Here is a 20,098-nt window from a genome sequence, read left to right as displayed (position 1 = left end):
AACTTTCATAAAGCTTTCCACTGTGCAAATTTTTTGCAAAAGTTTAAAGGTATTATTTGTGATTAGACCTTATTGTCTGCATTGCAGCCCACCCATCCATATCCCACCGAATGGTGGTGGAGATTAAATGTAATACACAATCCATTAAGAAAGCGTAACTGTTTCCAGAAAGAAGGCAGACTATTTTTTGTTATTCCTGATGATCGATATAAAGGTAATCTGTCAGCTAAAAATGACTGTTCAAACCAAGTACAGGAGCGCAGTGCACCATTGATATGGCCGAAAATTTACAGAGGTTGTTCACTAGTTAGTTTTCATAGGCACATCGATATTATGTTGAGAAACAAGGTTTCTCTCAAATACCTTGTGTTGCCAAGAGTGCCTGTGAGCGGCGCTTTTGTGCTCCACATCACCTTCAAGTGACCCCCTGGGCATCGTGACCTCTGATGTCCATGTCCAGTGACGTCAAGTCAACTTCTTCTTGATATCACCGCGGCTAGCCGCAGTCTTTATGAGTCATTCGGCTGTGGGCGGTGTTTCACAGCTCATCACAGCTGGGCGGTGAAACACTGCCCACAGCCCAGTCACTAAGGAAGACTGAGGCCGGCCATGGTGATGTCAGGTCAACTGGAAATTAACCTGACATCACCAAATCACAGAGCCCGTGGGGGTCACGCGAAGGGAATGAGTGGAGCACAATAGCGCCGTTTACAGGCAGAATTGCCAACACAAGGTATTTGCGAGAAACCTTGTTTCTAAACATAATATCGATGTGCCTATGAATACTAACTAGTGAACCACCCTTTTAAGTGTACTTTCCCACCTACTTGTTTAACCTTTATCTTCCCCCACACCCTTCCTTGATTGACAGCTTTGTCTTTACAGAGTCAGAGAAGGGCAGAGACAGATGGTAACATGTATGCAGGAAGGTGAACTGACCTTTATGGCCACACCAAAGGTGTACCAGACGCCTATACAGACGCCAATTAAAAGAATGGTCCAACGAACAAAATAATTTTATTCCAAGAACTATTGATTAAAATGTAAGTTCCACAACTGGATATGTTAAAAAACTGTTCCTGTGTTGAGTTATATGCAGTGGGTTTACAAGCTAGCTCAGCTGGTAGAGCGGAGGACTGTAGTGCAGTTATATGCAGTGGGGAAAATATGTTTTTGATACACTGCTAATTTTGCAAGTTTTACCACCTATAAAAAATGGATAGATCTGTATTTGTTATCGTAGGTACACTTCAACTGTGACACAAAGAACGCCCCCGAAAAAAAGTCCAGAAAGTCACATTGTATGATTTTTAAATAATTAATTTACAGTTTATTGCATGAAATGAAGGGAATTTTGTTTACTTACCGTAAATTCCTTTTCTTCTAGCTCCAATTGGGAGACCCAGACAATTGGGTGTATAGCTTCTGCCTCCGGAGGCCACACAAAGTATTACACTTAAAAGTGTAAGCCCCTCCCCTCTGCCTATACACCCCCCTGTGCATCACGGGCTCCTCAGTTTTGGTGCAAAAGCAGGAAGGAGGAAACATATAAATTGGTCTAAGGTAAATTCAATCCGAAGGATGTTCGGAGAACTGAAAACCATGAACCCAGAACAGTTCAACATGAACAACATGTGTACACAAAAGAACAACAGCCCGAAGGGAATAGGGGCGGGTGCTGGGTCTCCCAATTGGAGCTAGAAGAAAAGGAATTTACGGTAAGTAAACAAAATTCCCTTCTTTTTTGTCGCTCCATTGGGAGACCCAGACAATTGGGACGTCCAAAAGCAGTCCCTGGGTGGGTAAAAGAATACCTCTGTAATAGAGCCGTAACATGGCCCCTTCCTACAGGTGGGCAACCGCCGCCTGAAGGACTCGCCTACCTAGGCTGGCATCTGCCGAAGCGTAGGTATGCACCTGATAGTGTTTTGTGAAAGTGTGCAGACTCGACCAGGTAGCCGCCTGACACACCTGCTGAGCCGTAGCCTGGTGCCGCAATGCCCAGGACGCACCCACGGCTCTGGTAGAATGGGCTTTCAGCCCTGAAGGAACCGGAAGCCCAGAAGAACGGTAGGCTTCAAGAATTGGTTCCTTGATCCACCGAGCCAAGGTTGACTTGGAAGCCTGCGACCCTTTACGCTGGCCAGCGACAAGGACAAAGAGCGCATCCGAGCGGCGCAGGGGCGCCGTACGAGAAATGTAGAGTCTGAGTGCTCTCACAAGATCTAACAAGTGCAAATCCTTTTCACATTGGTGAACTGGATGAGGGCAAAAAGAAGGTAAGGAGATATCCTGATTGAGATGAAAAGGGGATACCACCTTAGGGAGAAAATCCGGAACCGGACGCAGAACCACCTTGTCCTGGTGAAACACCAGGAAGGGGGCTTTGCATGACAGTGCAGCTAGCTCAGACACTCTCCGAAGTGATGTGACTGCCACTAGGAAGACCACCTTCTGCGAGAGACGTGATAAAGAAATATCTCTCATTGGCTCGAAAGGTGGTTTCTGAAGAGCCGTTAGCACCCTGTTCAGATCCCAGGGTTCTAGCGGACGCTTGTAAGGAGGGACTATGTGGCAAACCCCCTGCAGGAACGTGCGTACCTGCGGGAGCCTGGCTAGACGCTTTTGAAAAAACACAGAGAGCGCCGAGACTTGTCCCTTAAGAGAGCCGAGAGACAAACCCTTTTCCATTCCGGATTGAAGGAATGACAGAAAAGTGGGCAAGGCAAATGGCCAGGGAGTAAAACCCTGATCAGAGCACCAGGATAAGAAGATCCTCCACGTCCTGTGGTAGATCTTGGCTGACATTGGTTTCCTGGCCTGTCTCATAGTGGCAATGACCTCTTGAGATAACCCTGAAGACGCTAGGATCCAGGACTCAATGGCCACACAGTCAGGTTGAGGGCCGCAGAATTCAGATGGAAAAATGGCCCTTGAGACAGCAAGTCTGGTCGGTCTGGTAGTGCCCACGGTTGACCCACCGTGAGATGCCACAGATCCGGGTACCACGACCTCCTCGGCCAGTCTGGGGCGATGAGGATGGCGCGGCGGCAGTCGGACCTGATCTTGCGTAACACTCTGGGCAGCAGTGCCAGAGGAGGAAAAACATAAGGCAGTCGAAACTGCGACCAATCCTGAACTAATGCGTCTGCCGCCAGCGCTTTGTGATCTTGAGACCGTGCCATGAATGCCGAGACCTTGTTGTTGTGCCGGGACGCCATTAGGTCGACGTCCGGCTTCCCCCAGCGGCAACAGATCTCTTGAAACACGTCCGGGTGAAGAGACCATTCCCCTGCGTCCATACCCTGGCGACTGAGAAAGTCTGCTTCCCAGTTTTCTACGCCCGGGATGTGAACTGCGGAGATGGTGGATGCTGTGGCTTCCACCCACAGCAGAATCCGCCGAACTTCCTGGAAGGCTTGCCGACTGCGTGTGCCGCCTTAGTGGTTGATGTATGCCACCGCCGTGGCGTTGTCCGACTGAATTCGGATCTGCCTGCCTTCCAGCCACGGCTGGAACGCTTTTAGGGCTAGATACACTGCCCTTATCTCCAGAACATTGATCTGAAGGGAGGACTCTGGCTGAGTCCAGGTACCCTGAGCCCTGTGGTGGAGGAAGACCGCTCCCCACCCTGACAGACTCGCGTCCGTCGTGACCACAGCCCAGGATGGGGGCAGGAATGATTTCCCCTTCGACAAAGAAGTGGGAAGAAGCCACCACTGAAGGGAGGCCTTGGCTGCCCGAGAAAGGGAGACGTTCCTGTCGAGGGACGTCGACTTCCTGTCCCATTTGCGGAGAATGTTCCATTGAAGTGGACGCAGATGAAACTGCGCAAATGGAACTGCCTCCATTGCTGCCACCATCTTCCCTAGGAAGTGCATGAGGCGCCTCAAGGGGTGCGACTGGGCTCGAAGGAGAGATTGCACCCCTGTCCGTAGTGAACGCTGCTTGTCCAGCGGAAGTTTCACTATCGCTGGGAGAGTATGAAACTCCATCCCGAGATATGTCAGCGATTGGGTCAGTGTCAGTTTTGACTTTGGGAAATTGATGATCCACCCAAACCTCTGGAGAGTCTCCAGAGCAATGTTCAGGCTGTGTTGGCATGCCACCCGAGAGGGGGCCTTGACAAGAAGATCGTCTAAGTAAGGGATCACTGAGTGTCCCTGAGAGTGTAGGACTGCTACCACTGTTGCCATGACCTTGGTGAAGACCCGTGGGGCTGTTGCCAGGCCGAAAGGCAGTGCCACGAACTGAAGGTGTTCGTCCCCGATGGCGAAACGCAGGAAGCGCTGATGCTCTGGTGCAATTGGCACGTGGAGATAAGCATCCCTGATGTCGATTGATGCTAGGAAGTCTCCTTGGGACATCGAGGCAATGACGGAGCGGAGAGATTCCATCCGGAAGCGCCTGGTTTTCACGTGTCTGTTGAGCAGTTTGAGGTCCAGAACGGGACGGAAAGATCCGTCCTTTTTTGGCACCACAAACAAGTTGGAGTAAAAACCGTGACCCCATTGTTGAAGGGGAACAGGGATAACCACTCCTTCTGCCTTCAGAGTGCTCACCGCCTAAAGAAGGGCCTCGGCTCGCTCGGGGGGCGGAGATGTTCTGAAGAAACGAGTCGGAGGACGAGAACTGAACTCTATCCTGTAACCGTGAGAAAGAATGTCTCTCACCCATCGGTCTTGGACATGTGGCAACCAGGCGTCGCAAAAGCGGGAGAGCCTGCCACCGACCGAGGATGCGGTTTGGGGAGGCCGAAAGTCATGAGGAGGCCGCTTTGGGGGCGGTTCCTCCGGCGGTCTTTTTAGGACGTGACTTAGGCGGGCTTTGCACACTACGACATCGCAGGCCGATGCTGCGATGCCGAGTGCGATAGTGCCCGCCCCCGTCGCAGCAGCGATATGTGGTGATAGCTGGCGTAGCGAAAGTTATCGCTACGCCAGCTTCACACACACACTCACCTGCCGTGCGACGTCCCTGTGGCTGGCGACCCGCCTCCTTGTTAAGGGGGCGGGTCGTGCGGCGTCACTGCGACGTCACACGGCAGGCGGCCAATCAGAGCGGAGGGGCGGAGATGAGCAGGATGTAAACATCCTGCCCACCTCCTTCCTTCCGCATATCCTACGGAAGCCGCAGTGAGGCCGGTAGGAGACGTTCCTCGCTCCTGCGACTTCACACACAGCGATGTGTGCGGCCGCAGGAGCGAGGAACAACATCGGACCATTGCGTCAGCGTAATTATGAATTACGCCGACGCTGTACCGATGATACGATTACGACGCTTTTGCGCTCGTTAATCGTATCATCCAGCCTTTACACACTGCGATGTCGCATGCGATGCCGGAAGTGCGTCATTTTCAATTTGACCCCACCGACATCGCACCTGCGATGTCGCAGTGTGCAAAGTGCCCCTTAGACCGCCATGAATCAGAGTTCCTCTGACCCTTCTGTGGCCTGTTGGACGAGGAGAATTGAGACCTGGCTGAGGGCCGAAAGGACCGAAACCTCGATTGTACCTTCCGTTGTTGAGGTCTGTTTGGTTTGGACTGGGGTAAGGACGAGTCCTTTCCCTTGGATTGTTTAATGATTTCATCCAATTGCTCGCCAAACAGGCGGTCGCCAGAAAATGGCAAACCGGTTAAAAACTTTTTGGAAGCAGAGTCTGCCTTCCATTCACGTAGCCACATGGCCCTGCGGACTGCCACTGAATTGGCAGATGCTACCGCCGTACGGCTCGCAGAGTCCAGGACAGCATTCATGGCGTAGGACGCAAACGCCGACGCCTGAGAGGTTAAGGACACAACCTGCGGAGTAGCGGCACGTGTGACTGCATTAATCTCAGACTGACAAGCTGAGATAGCTTGGAGTGCCCATACGGCTGCAAATGCCGGAGCAAAGGACGCGCCGATAGCCTCATAGATGGATTTCATCAGGAGCTCTATCTGCCTGTCAGTGGCATCCTTGAGTGATGCACCATCTGCCACTGCAACTATGGATCTGGCCGCCAGTCTGGAGACTGGAGGATCCACCTTAGGACACTGAGCCCAACCCTTGACTATGTCAGGGGGGAAGGGATAACGTGTGTCATTAAGGCGCTTAGTAAATCGCTTGTCCGGAAAAGCTCGGTGTTTCTGGACTGTATCTCTGAAGTCGGAGTGATCAAGAAATGCACTCCGTGTACATTTGGGAAACCTAAAATGTTATTTCTCCTGCTGAGAAGCTGACTCCTCAATCGGAGAGGCTGGAGGAGAAAGGTCTAACACCTGATTGATGGACGCTATAAGGTCGTTTACTATGGTGTCCCCTTCAGGCGTATCAAGGTTGAGAGCGGCGTCAGGATCAGAGCCCTGATCTGCCACCTCCGCTTCATCCTCCAGAGAGTCCTCATGCTGAGACCCTGAACAGTGTGATGAAGTCGAGGGAAGCTCCCAGCGAGCCCGCTTAGTCGGTCTGGGACTGCGATCCGTGTCGGAGTCCTCACCGTGGGACCTATGAGTCGACCCAGGAGCACTCTGCTGTGCCGAGCGAGGGGGGGCTGGGGGCAATGATTCAACAGTGCCCGGGGCCTGTGTTACCGGTCTGGACTGCAAAGCTTCTAGTATCTTAGCAGACCATCGATCCATAGACTCAGAAAGTTTGTCAGCGAATACTGCAAACTCTGTCCCTGTCACCTGGACAGTGGTAGCCGGTGGTTCCACCTGGGCCGAGGGTCCCACTAGTGGCTGAAACTCCAGCTGAGTGAGTGTCACAGGGGCCGAGCATTGCACACAATGAGGGTAGGTGGAACCTGCAGGTAGCATTGCCGCACATGAGGTACAGGTTGCAAAGTAAGCCTGTGCCTTGGCACCCTTGCTTTTTGCGGACGACATGCTGTTGTCTCCTCTGAGCGTAATCAGAGAGGGTATATAGCCAAAAGCAAATAGTGCGGCCGTACAGAGTAAATGTATACAATATAAGCATATAAATATACACTTCGGCACCCAGGGGGGCCAGCACCTAGTACAGGTGCGGCTTACCGACCGCTCTCAGCGGTTGTGTGACCCCCAGATTCCCTGCCTGGGCCTCCCAGAGCTGTGGAGCTCGGCTCTGAAGTTCTCCAGCGTCAGTCGTGCTGATAGGAATGGCTGCCAGCGTTCTGAGAGGAGGAGGGAGCCGTGGGCGTGCCTCAGAAAGTGCGGGAATCTGGTGCCCCACGGTGCTCAGTGAGGGGGGAGGAGGATACTAAGTATGCTCCAGCCCTCAGCGCTGACGTCCAGTGCAGCGTCCCGCCCTTACCCCTGACTGGCAGGCCCGGGGGCGGGAGTATGCGGTACTAGGCCGCAAAAGCCGGGGACTATAGTTATAAGCGCGGCCGGCAAACAAGCGCGGTCAGCGCGGTAGTCCCGGCGCACAAACACACCCAGCAGCTGCTGCAGCGTCCATTACACAGGCGCTCTATGCGCCGTCCCCAAGGGGACACAGAGTACCTCAGAGTAGCAGGGCCCTGTCCCTGATGATACCCGGCTCCTGTCCAGCAGATTCCCCCAGGGGCTGTGGAGGGAGCCCGGTCCCAGTGCATGGTGACCGGTTAGGATCCCACTTCACCCAGAGCCCCTAAGGGATGGGGAAGGAAAACAGCATGTGGCCCAGCCTTTGTACCCGCAATGGGTACCTCGACCTTAACAACACCGCCGACCAGAGTGGGGTGAGAAGGGAGCATGCCGGGGGCCCTGTTATGGGCCCTCTTTTCTTCCATCCGATATAGTCGTCAGCTGCTGCTGACTAAGTTGTGGAGCTTGTATGGAAGTGTGCCTCCTTCAACACAAAGCATAAAAACTGAGGAGCCCGTGATGCACGGGGGGGGTGTATAGGCAGAGGGGAGGGGCTTACACTTTTAAGTGTAATACTTTGTGTGGCCTCCGGAGGCAGAAGCTATACACCCAATTGTCTGGGTCTCCCAATGGAGCGACAAAGAAAAGTATTTTTTTTAATTTTTTTTTTAATCCAATCAATTTTTTTATTGTAGGAAGTTACATTACAAAAAGGAGAAATTCAGGTATCATTGGCAATAATACACAAAGAAAACAACGCTGTAACATGTGGTAGTATCACCTTTGATTATGAATCACATTTCCTGTCACACCACCACCAATCATGTCTGATGCAAGTTGCAACTTTTTTTAGGTTAATCAATACCCAATACGTATAGAGTCAACCTACCAATTTACTCTTTAATCCTCAAAACGAGGGATCCAAACAACCAGAACCAGAGAGTAAGAAAGGAAGATAAGAAAAGGGAGGGGAGAGAGAGGTGGGGGAGAGGGGGAGAACCATGGATGGTTGCAAGGAAGCAACCAGGGAGGGGGAGGGGGGAGGGAGGGAATTGGATGGCGTTTCGGGGTAGCCCGAGCAGTAACAACAACAGAGATTTAAACACCTTGAATATTGACATGTGGTATGGGTGAACTCCCTGCGTAACACTCTCTTTGACCCTATTTGACCCATTTTTAATTATCAACAGTTTGCCCTGGAGACAGATGCCTGACAGGGGATGCATATACAGAGTTTAGCCACGTGTCCCAAATCTGAAGTATTTTGTTTTTGGCGCGGATGGAGTGAGCCAGACAGAACTCGTATTGGCATTGGAGATTAATTTGGTTATATAGTTCAACTAATGTAGGCGTCTTTGGGGATTTCCAGTGCAAACTTATGCAATATCTGGCAGCTACTAGAATGTGAACTAATAAACCCCTGGATTTCCAAGAGAACTCCTCTATACCCACGTTTAGCACTGCCAGACCTGGATTCGGATTAATAGGATTGCCTGTCAGCTCACCCATCAGGCCAAACACCTCCAACCAGAACGAGAAAACCTTGGGACAAGTCCACCAGCAGTGACCAAGAGTACCCCTTTGGAGGCAGCCCTTCCAACAATGTGGCGAATAATTTGGGAGGAACTGTGCTAAGTTGGCTGGGGACCGATACCATCGCAGGTGTACTTTTTTCAGTTGCTCCAGATGATTTATACACTTGGAATATTTTTGGATATTTGCTGATGCCGAGTGCCAGTTTGAAGGAGAGGTAGAGACACTCAACTCCACGTCCCATTTATTCATATAAGGAGATTTTTGCTCTTCGGGGGGGTTATTGAGCCATTTGTATGTCGAGGAGATACCTTTGGATTTAATTATCTTTTTAAATACCAAAGCCTTTGTTGTAGGTAACAGAGGATTCGACTTTGGAGGAAATTTAGAGGCCAGAAAATGACTAATTTGGATGTGTTGATAGAAACAGCCCTTTAAAGAGGGGTGTTCCCGTACTATTTCATTAAAGGGGTTAACACCCAAATCAGAGTATAGATCCGCCAGCACTGTAATGCCCGATCCCTCCGACCTGGCCAGATTCAAAAAGGGGATTTGAGATTCCAACGACTTGAGGGAAATCTCTGAAAGAGGAATCTGAATCTTATGAATCAAGTCATTTCACCAGACCTCCAGGGAGGCTGACATGGTGGGAACACACGGGGAGAACCGTGAACGGCTCAAATATTCTGCTTCCATCATTCTTCTGACCGAGCCCTGGCGGGACAGGAAATTTTCAATCTGAGCCCATCTATGTGAATTACCTGGACGCCACCATTCCTTTAGTGATTCAATTGGTAAGGCTTTATAATATGCCGATATGTTTGGGGTGCCCAATCCCCCTAAGTCATATGGGGGGTATAACACTTTACCTGCGACCCTAGCCCTTTTATTACCCCAGACAAATTTGTTAGTCAACGATTGAAGTTTCATCAGGGTTTTGTGAGAAATTTTGATGGGAAGGCATCTGAGCACATACAATATTTTGGGTAAGAAAACCATTTTAAAAAAAGGACTGTATCCTGGCCATCCAGGACAATAATATTTTTTCATACCTTCCCAATTCCTTTTCTAAATTTTGGATCAGAGGTTCCAAATTTTCTTTAATTAACATCTGCGATGGTGTCAGCTTAATACCCAAATAAGGTATCCCCCTGTCGCACCATTTGAATTGAAAGGCCCCCTCCAGCGCACTCCTGGCCGCCGCATTAAGCTTATAATACGACACTTTAGAAAAGTTTGATAATGTGTTCACCACTGCTGGAATCGACACTGCAAGGTTAGAACAGGAAATTATCACATCGTCTGCGTATAAACCAAGTTTATGTTCAAATTCCCCAACTCTTATACCAGAAATGGCTATGTTTTTTCATATAGCTTCCGCCAGAGGTTCTACCACTAAAGCAAAAATAGCGGGAGACAATGGACACCCCTGGCGGGTGCCATTACTTATTTGAAATTAAGATGACAGAAACCCCGATGCCAACACTGACACATTTGGGTAAGAGTAGAGGGCTAGAATGGATGACTTGATTTTCCCCAAGAACCCGAATTTTGTTAGAACTCTCTCCAGGTATCCCCAGTGCACCCTGTCAAAGGCTTTTTCAGCATCAAGAGACAGGAATGCACTGGGTTCACCCGATATCTCCACCAGTCCAATCAAGTCAAGCATCCGTCTGGTGCCATCCTTAGATTGCCTGCCTGTCACAAACCCAACTTGGTCTGGAGCCACTAAGGTCGGGATCACTTTATGAAGTCTATCTGCCACTAGTTTGGCATAAATTTTAACATCACAATTTAGGAGTGAAATGGGCCTAAAATTACCCGGGGTGTCTGCAGGTTTCCCTGGCTTGGGTAGCGTGATAATAATCGCTTCTAAGTTGTCTGGGGAAATTGACCCTTTATTTTTCCAAAAATTGAAGGTTTTTGACATAAAGGGGGACAGAGTGGATGTAAATTGTTTGTAATATTCGTATGGCAGCCCATCGGGGCCCGGGGCAGAGTTAGACTTAGTCATTTTGATGGCACCTAGGATTTCATGTGTAGTAAAGGGAAGATTAAGTTCCTCTAATTGCTCATCTGAGACCCGGGGAAGATCCAGGGTGTCTAGGAAACCCTGTATATCCACTTGAGTCGGCTGTGATGTATTGGAATCATATTTTAGATTATACAGGGCCTCATAGTATTTCGCAAATGCTTCTGCTATTTCAATGGGATGTCTAGTGATTGTTCCGTTTGGGTCCCTCAGGAATTCTATTTTAGATTGGATCTCACGTTTTTTCGTCCTTCTTGCCAATAAGGACCCCGCTCTATCCCCCATAGCATAAAATGTCGATCTATTTTTTTTTAAGATTATGTTCGTATTTTTGCAGGAGTAGGGATCTTAGTTGGAATCTATGGGTTACAATTTCTTTAGTCAAGTTAGGGGATGCTTTGGCTTTATTCAGGGATTCAAGGTGATGAATACGGGTTAATATATATTTAATATCTGCGTCTTTTTTCCTTTTTTGGATGGAGGCTATTTTTATGAGCTGCCCTCTGACTACTGCTTTATGAGCAGCCCACAGGGTCTCGTCAGAAATTTCCCCATTATTATTAAGTTTAAAATATTCTGTTAACACTGACTCTACTTCATCATGTACCTTCTGCCTACCAAGCAAGCTGGTATTCAGTCTCCACCTAGGGGAATTTTGAACATTAAAGCTACCCTGAACAGACAAAGAGATCGGCGCATGATCTGTCCAAGTAATTAAACCAATATCAGCTGCCACACAATTACTTATAGATTTGCTGTCGACCAAAAAAAAAAAATCAATTCTACTGTATGAGCGATGCCTGGAAGAGAAGAATGTATAGTCTCTTTCTGATGCGTGCAAATATCTCCAGATGTCATGAAAATGGAATTCATTGATGAGATGCTTAAGTTCCTTAGCATATGGGATGCTGGTGTTGGAGCAATCCCTGGAGCGTATTACAGGTATATTAAAGTTTCCACAGATGATTTCCGCCCCTGTGGCAGTATCTTTGAATGCTTGGAAAAATTTCCTAGCAAAGGTCAATTGTGATGAATTTGGGGAGTAGACCGTTGCAAAGGTATAAGGGACGCTGTTGATATAACAAGACAAAATAATATATCTTCCATCCGCTCCATAACTGACATTTATCAATTTAAAGGCCACTGAGTTCTTTATTAAAATGGCCACTCCTCCTCTTTTTTTTGAGTCATTAGCAAAAAAGGTGTGTTGGAACCTTGGATGAAGTAGCCGTTTATTATCTGTGGAAAGAAGGTGGGTCTCCTGAATGCACGCTATATCACAGTTAGATGCCTTCACCTCTCTGCACATCATTGACCTTTTTGCTGGGGAGTTGAGTCCGTTCACATTAATAGACAATATCTTAATTCTCATATTGGAGCCGCAGGGGGGTTTGAATTCCTAGGAACGCCATCAGGGATGAGTGGGGCTAGACCAGCAAGGAATTGAGAGAAATTTCCAGAAAAAATTAAGGAACATTTGTGAGAAGAGGAACAAAAACAAAAAAATTCCAACAACACCGGTTTGCCCCGAGTAGGGTGCCCGGTGTATAACCGCTCGCCATAGGCGAGAACCTCAGGGGGGCTACGTGACATCCCGTGTCACAGGAGCAGGGACAGCAGGTGCCATAAGCAGGAAGGAGTCCCAGCTAAGCTACTGACCATTCAGGGTTAATCCTGTCTGGAGGGCCTCTATGATTCTCCTGCCCACCAGGGTTTGGTGAGTGGGCTATTCCCCAGTCATCCAGCAATTTGCCCAGCTGAGAAGGAGTATGACATATGTGAGTGCCTCAATCTTTGAAAATTATCATCTTCACCGGAAAACCCCACTTGTACTTGATGTCTTGATCTCTAAGGAGTTTAGAAAGGTGGGCAAATTCTCTTCTTTTATTAAGAGTTGCAGCAGAAAGATCTGGGAAGATTTTTAGTCCCATGAAAGTGTCTGGCAGGGCTGGATTTCCCCTCAGTGTGTGAAGCACAGCTTCTTTTGTTTTATAGAAATGAAGTCTAGCCAGGACATCTTTAGGCAGAGCTGGATCTATGCCTTTGGCTTTAGGGACTCTATGAATCCTGTCCACTATCAGGTCTCTGGTGTCCCATCCAGGGAGTATAAGCTGCAGAAACTTGTGGAAGTATTCCTGGAGGTCTTTATCTGCTACTGATGAGGGAATCCCTCTGATTTTTAGGTTATTTCTTCGGGATCTGTCCTCTATATCACTGATATTAAGTTTTAGTGCCTCCACCTCCTTTTCCAAAGCTGTTTTAGCATCTATCAGATTGTTATGTGATGTTGCAAGTTCAGCCATTTTAGTTTCTACATGCTCTGTGCGATCACCTAGAGACCTGATCTCTTCCTTCAGCTCTCTTACTATTTCTCTGAGATCAGCCTGCAGGGAAGCCCTCAGCGTTTTCAGCAGAGCTTGCATTGTTTCCTCTGTTAGAGGAATGGCTGTGCAGCCTCTCAAGCAGCCTGTATCTCCTTGTGAGGAGTGGAAAGAAGCTGAGTGAGAAGCCAGCGCCATCTTGCTTGGTGAGGAGAGATCCCTATCCCGGGGGTAGAAGTCTGTCAGTTTGGCTGGAGTGCCAGTTTTTTTTAGGTCTCCCCTTAGGCATAGCTGGGGGCTGGGGTTACTCACACCTCCTGTAGCTGGTAATCCTGTTATCTGTGAGCTGATAAGAGCCGGTTTATCCTGCTGTCAGCACAGAGTTCTCCTTCAAGCAGCAGTCGCCATCAGCGTGCAGGCCACGCCCCCCCATGAAATAAGTATTGATCACCGACCAACCACCAAGAATTCTGTCTCTCACAGACCTGATCTTTTTTTTTTTTAAGAAGCCCTCCTACTCTACACTCATTATATGTATTAATTGCACCTTTTTGAACCCATTACCTGTATAAAAGAAATCTGTTCACACACTCAATCAATCACACTCCAACCTCTCCACCATGGCCAAGACCTGCACAAGCTGGGATTGGCTACAGGACAAATGGCAATCGGCTTAGTGAGAAGGCAACAACTGTTGGCAAATTATTAGAAAGTGGAAGAAACACAAGATAACTGTCAATATTAATCGGTCTAGGGCTCCATGCAAGATCTCGCCTCGTGGAGAGGTGGTAGGGGAGGTGAGTAGAAGTCTTTTTATTTTTATTGAGTGAAACATGAGGCATGAAAAGGGGTTGTCTTAGTAGTGGAATACCCCTTTAACTGTGACTTGCTGTGTTTTTACAGGTGAAATGTTTTGAAATTGTGTTTAAATTGCACAACTACGGTAATAATGATGTCAATAAACTGCACTGACGAGGGGCAAGCACCCCGAAACACCGTGTCTGCAAATTGGGATTCTGATCTGACTTATATATCCTGAGTCATATTGCAAAGGATTGTTAAAAATCCACTTGTGACTTTTAGGATCGCTACTTCCAATAGGTGGCGCTGTGCTAGAGTTTGTCACCTTTACTGGAGAGACAATTTGAATATTTCTTAGAGGGGCGTGGCAGCTATAAGTCCCCTTACTTGGCAGCCAGACTGGCTTGCAAAGTCTCCTTAAGGAGAATAGTGTTCCCCCGTGGTCCCCACATAGCTTTCTCATGAGCCAGATCAGACACCCCCATACTTTGCACTTACGAGGGGAAAGCACCCCGAAACACTGTCTGCAAATTGGGAGATTCTGATCTGGCTTATATATCCTGAGTCATATTGCAAAGGATTGTTAAAAATCCACTTGTGACTTTTAGGATCGCTACTTCCAATAGGTGGCGCTGCGCTAGAGTTTGTCTCCTTTACTGGAGAGACAATGTCAATAAACTGCAACATTTTGCCATAAAATACATGTTGTTTTACAAAAGCATTTTCATTACTTTTCAAATGCACAAAAGAAACAACAACCCTGACATAAAAGTAGAAAAAAATATATATTGTTCCAGTATTAGTAAGTTCATGTCCTACAGTTTTCAGTTAAGATACAATGCACTTGGCATATGCAGTTATAATTATATGTGAAATATATAAAACAGAAGAAAATACATTCCAGTGCTCGGTTTCATGCCAGTACGTCAGGCGCATTACAGAGTAAACATAACTAAACGCAATATAAAATTGTCAGGAACTGAAAATAATATTTCAGAGAGAGATAAATGAATATAGCAGAGGATTGGGACTGATTTACAATGAACAAACTGTGACGCAACTGCCCTTTCTCCTTCTTTGAGTGGATTAAGAGCGATTAGGAATGTATTAACCCAGCCTAAAAGAAGGAAAGCTATTCTGGTACCAAAGCTCACTTAGACTGGGGATTTTTAATTTCAGGAAGCATGAAATGTAAAACAAACTATGTAAAGCATAATGAGTGCTGATAATTTTCAGATTTATAAATTGTAATCAATTACAGTCCCAGTCCCAAAGAAGTGAATGTAGAGAACAGAACAAGTGGGAGTAGGGTCGGGGGGCCCACCTTCCGGAGATAGGGTCCCAGAGGCAAGTATCCGGTGGATGTATCATAAATGTGGATATGCAAAAATATGTAAACAGTGGAACCTTGGATTAAGAGTAACTTGGTTTGAGAGCATTTTGCAAGATAAGCAAAGCTTTTTACAAATTTGTAACTTTGTTTAAGAGCAATGCTTTGTAAGAAGAGCAAATACTCACCGTGCACACGTCCGGTTCGGTCCTTTCCCCGCACTCTGACCCGCTCTGGAGGTAACTTTCTGTACATATGTACTGTATACAGTATACCATTGTACAGTACAGTATATACTATCTACTATATACTATGTATCAATTTGCATTTGTGGATACAGTATTGTACTTTCTTTCTGCTAACCAGTAGAGGACTTTGGTTGAACTGTAATCTAATTACCTGTGCAGTATTCCTACCCCACATTTGGCTTAGTTCTGCCCTTATTTCGGGGAGAATAGATTTGGGGTATGTTTTTTGTGTATTGTACTAGAATAAAAGTTGTCATATTTATACATAATTTTTTCTCTCTATAGAACCTCCCGCACGCCAACAATTCTATTGTAAGCTGATGTGCACTTTAATTTGGTTTATATTTTTTACTGTACAGTATTTTGTATTAGTGTACTGTAATTATATATGAATAAGTTTGTATAAATACAGTGAATATTTGTGGGTTGTGGAACGAATTGCCTGCATTTCAATTATTTCCTATGGAAAAATTCGCTTTGATATAAGAGTAACCTGGTTTAAGTGCGCACTACCGGATCCAATTATGCTCGTAATCCAAGGTTCCACTGTACCCTGTCAAAGTACGCATCAATGGAAAGAAAATCTATGGAAATTGTGCTACATGTACAAGTCATTATTAACCCTTTCACTATAAAGACCTGTGCAATATATCCTGACCTTAACCCCTTCACGACCGGCCGATTTTTCGCTTTCCGGTTTTTTTTTTCACCATTCTTCTTCCGAGAGACGTAACTTTATTTTTCAGCCAATATGGTCATGTGAGGGCTCTTTTTTTGTGGAACGAGCTGTACTTTTAAATGAAACCATAGGTTTTACCATATAGTGTACTGGAAAACTGCAAACAAATTCCAAATGCAGAAAAATTGCAAAAAAAAAGTGCGATAGCACTATAGTTTTTGAGATATTTTTTTCACTGTGTTCACTATATGGTAAAACTGATATGTGGGTGTGATGCCTCAGGTCAGTGCGAGTTCGTAGATACCAAACATGTATATGTTTACTGTTATATAAGGGGTTAAATGAAAAAACGGAAGTTTGTCCAGAAAAAGTAGCGCATGTTTTACGCCATATTCCGTGACCTGTAGCGTTCTCATTTTTCAGGATCTATAGCTCAGCGATGGCTTACTTTTTGCGTCTCGAGCTGACGTTTTTAACGGTACTATTTTTGCGCAGATGCTATGTTTTCATCGCCTGTTATTGCAATTCGCGCAAAATTTGTGGCGACCAAAAAACGTAATTTTGGCATTTGGAATTTTTTTTACCACTACTCCATTTACTGATCAGATTAATTGATTTTAGATTTTGATAGATCGGGCATTTCTGAACGCGACGATACCAAATGTGTGTATATTTTTTAACCCTTTAATTTTCAAAGGGGCGAAATTTTGATTTTAACTTTTAGGTTTTTTTTTAATTTTTTAAACTTTTTTTTTTTTTTTTACTTTACTAGTTTCCCTAGGGGATTACATGGATCAGCAATCCGATCGGTCTGCCATATCTGCTGATCACAGCTATAAACAGCAGATACGCTCATTTTCTGCTTCACTAGGCTCCGGGCCGCGTGAAACCGAAAGTAATTCATGTGAGCTACAGGAGTCATCACATGACCCTGTGCTACCATGACAACCACTGGAAGTCACGTGATCACGTCACGTGACTTCCGGTATTGGCCGGTAAGTAAATGTTTACTGCCAATGCCGTTATAATGGCGCTGTCACATATTGACAGCGCCATTTAAGGGGTTAAACGGCACGAGCAGATAACGATTCTGCTCGTGCCTAGCAGGCACGCATCTCAGCTGTGAAAATCAGCTGAGATGTGCGCCGTTCACGGCATGCTGCCGGCAGCAGACAGCGGGCAGTAACACTATGACCGCTAGGACGTAATATTACTGCCCGCGGTCGTTAAGGGGCTAAAAATATAAGTGACAACAGGCAGATGGCTCAAAGCTATCAAACCTGTCATGTCTATCCTTGTACAGCCTTTCAGTGATATTGAATCTTTTCTTCATGTTATCACCCTCCTTAGCAATAGAAGAGGGGCAAAGGCTCTTCATCTAGGTTAAACGTTGGAGGTGCAATCACCAGGGGCATAATGACAGCGGTCACAGTCTCTTTGGGCTCGTGCTGGAGGGTACTCCTGTTGACGTCAGCACCTATTAAATCTGGAACTGAAATGTATTACGGCTCTGAGACCTGCTGGGTCCCTGCACTGCAATACATGCCACCGGCTAATCAGAAGCCGGCTGCTAAAGTCGACATGCCACGCATTTACGTTGCATGGCAGTGACTTCATGCATCATCCACAGCAGGCATGCTGAGGTCAGCTGCCAGCCTCTGTCAACTACAAAAGAGGATACCGCACGTCATGAGTAAGAAGAATGTGTTGTTGTTTGTTTTTTTTAACGCGTTAGAGCAGGGGTGGGGAACCTTTTTTCTGTCGGGGGCCATTTGGAAATTTCTACCAACCTTCGGGGGCCACACAAAATTATCAATGTTTAAATGACCCTGCTATATTGGGTGAAGCAATTAATTAACTGGGGGCACAGACACCACTGGAGGGGCTGGAGGCACAGACACCACTGGAGTGGCTGGGGGCACAGACATCACTGTGGGGAGGCACAGACATCACTGTAGGGAGGCACAGACATCACTGTGGGGGAGGCACAGACATCACTGTGGGGGAGGCACAGACATCACTGGGGGGGAGGCACAGACATCACTGGGGGGGAGGCACAGGCATCACTGGGGGGGAGGCACAGACATCACTGGGGGGGAGGCACAGACATCACTGGGGGGGAGGCACAGACATCACTGGGGGGGAGGCACAGACATCACTGGGGGGGAGGCACAGACATCACTGGGGGGGAGGCACAGACATCACTGGGGGGGGGAGGCACAGACATCACTGGGGGGAGGCACAGACATCACTGGGGGGAGGCACAGACATCACTGGGGGGGGAGGCACAGACATCACTGGGGGGGGAGGCACAGACATCACTGGGGGGGGAGGCACAGACATCACTGGGGGGGGAGGCACAGACATCACTGGGGGGGAGGCACAGACATCACTGGGGGGGAGGCACACACATCACTGGGGGGGAGGCACAGACATCACTGGGGAGGAGGCACAGACATCACTGGGGGGAGGCACAGACATCACTGGGGGGAGGCACAGACATCACTAGGGGGGAGGCACAGACATCACTGGGGGGGAGGCACAGACATCACTGGGGGGGAGGCACAGACAGGACTGGGGGGGAGGCACAGACAGGACTGGGGAAGGGGCTGCACACAGGACGGGGGGGGCTGCACACAGGACGGGGGGGGGCTGCACACAGGACGGGGGGGCTGCACACAGGACTGGGGGGGCTGCACACAGGACTGGGGGGGGCTGCACACAGGACTGGGGGGGGCTGCACACAGGACTGGGGGGGGCTGCACACAGGACTGGGGGGGCTGCACACAGGACTGGGGGGGCTGCACACAGGACTGGGGGGGCTGCACACAGGACTGGGGGGGCTGCACACAGGACTGGGGGGGCTGCACACAGGACTGGGGGGGCTGCACACAGGACTGGGGGGGCTGCACACAGGACTGGGGGGTGCACACAGGACTGGGGGGGTGCACACAGGACTGGGGGGGTGCACACAGGACTGGGGGGGTGCACACAGGACTGGGGGGGTGCACACAGGACTGGGAGGGGGAACACAGGACTGGGAGGGGGAACACAGGACTGGGAGGGGGAACACAGGACTGGGAGGGGGAACACAGGACTGGGGGGTGCACACAGGACTGGGTGATGGGCTGCACATAGGATTGTGTGGGGGTGCACACAGGACATTGGGGGGCTGCACACAGGACTGGGGAAGGGGTGCACATAGGATTGGGGAGGTGCAAACAGGACTACTGGGTGATGGGCTGCACACAGGACATTGGGGGGCTGCACACAGGACTGGGGGAGGGGTGCACACAGGACATTGTGGGGCACACTGCGCTGAGAGTTTCATGCAACTCTGGGGGAGAAAGTTTACAGAACTGGTGTGGGGAGGCACAAAGCATTGGGCAGGGCACATAGCAGCAGAGGGTCGGCGCTGGACTCACAGCAGCATTGCATTCACATCACCGGAGTGCAGGAGCCGGACACACTGCATTAGAAGGAGAAGGCAGGCACTGATCTCCGGAGGGCAGGGGGCGGACACACAAGGCTGGAAGCTGTGAGGCTGCTGTGGACCCGCCCACAATTGGCACTGGCCAACGGGAGAACACATTGCAGCACAAACAGCAATGTGTGGACTTAAAGGGCCGGCGGCAGCAAGACCGCGGTGACAGCACCAGCACTGCCTCCCCCGGGAATCTGCCCGGGGGCCACATAAAAGGTCATGGCGGGCCGCATGCGGCCCGCGGGCCGGAGGTTCCCCACCCCTGCATTAGAGAAAAGCGACTGAACAAGCGGACATGTATATCAAGAAGTGGCCCAGGATGGAGGACTTATATACTACTCACAAAAAGGTAGGGATATTT

The 20,098-nt window shown here is 48.5% G+C and overlaps 1 protein-coding gene across 1 annotated transcript in view; it reads right to left on the bottom strand.

Moving 5' to 3' along the window:
• The window catches only part of LOC142296186 (heterogeneous nuclear ribonucleoprotein L-like), a 195,705-nt gene that overhangs the window by 8,578 nt on the left and 167,029 nt on the right, over positions 1 to 20,098 (bottom strand). The window lies entirely within an intron of this gene.

The sequence above is a fragment of the Anomaloglossus baeobatrachus genome, chromosome 3 (assembly GCF_048569485.1).
Source record: "Anomaloglossus baeobatrachus isolate aAnoBae1 chromosome 3, aAnoBae1.hap1, whole genome shotgun sequence".
NCBI lineage: Eukaryota > Metazoa > Chordata > Amphibia > Anura > Aromobatidae > Anomaloglossus > Anomaloglossus baeobatrachus.
The sequence above is the reverse complement of the archived record's forward strand: the minus strand, read 5'-3'. Positions and strand labels throughout refer to the sequence as shown.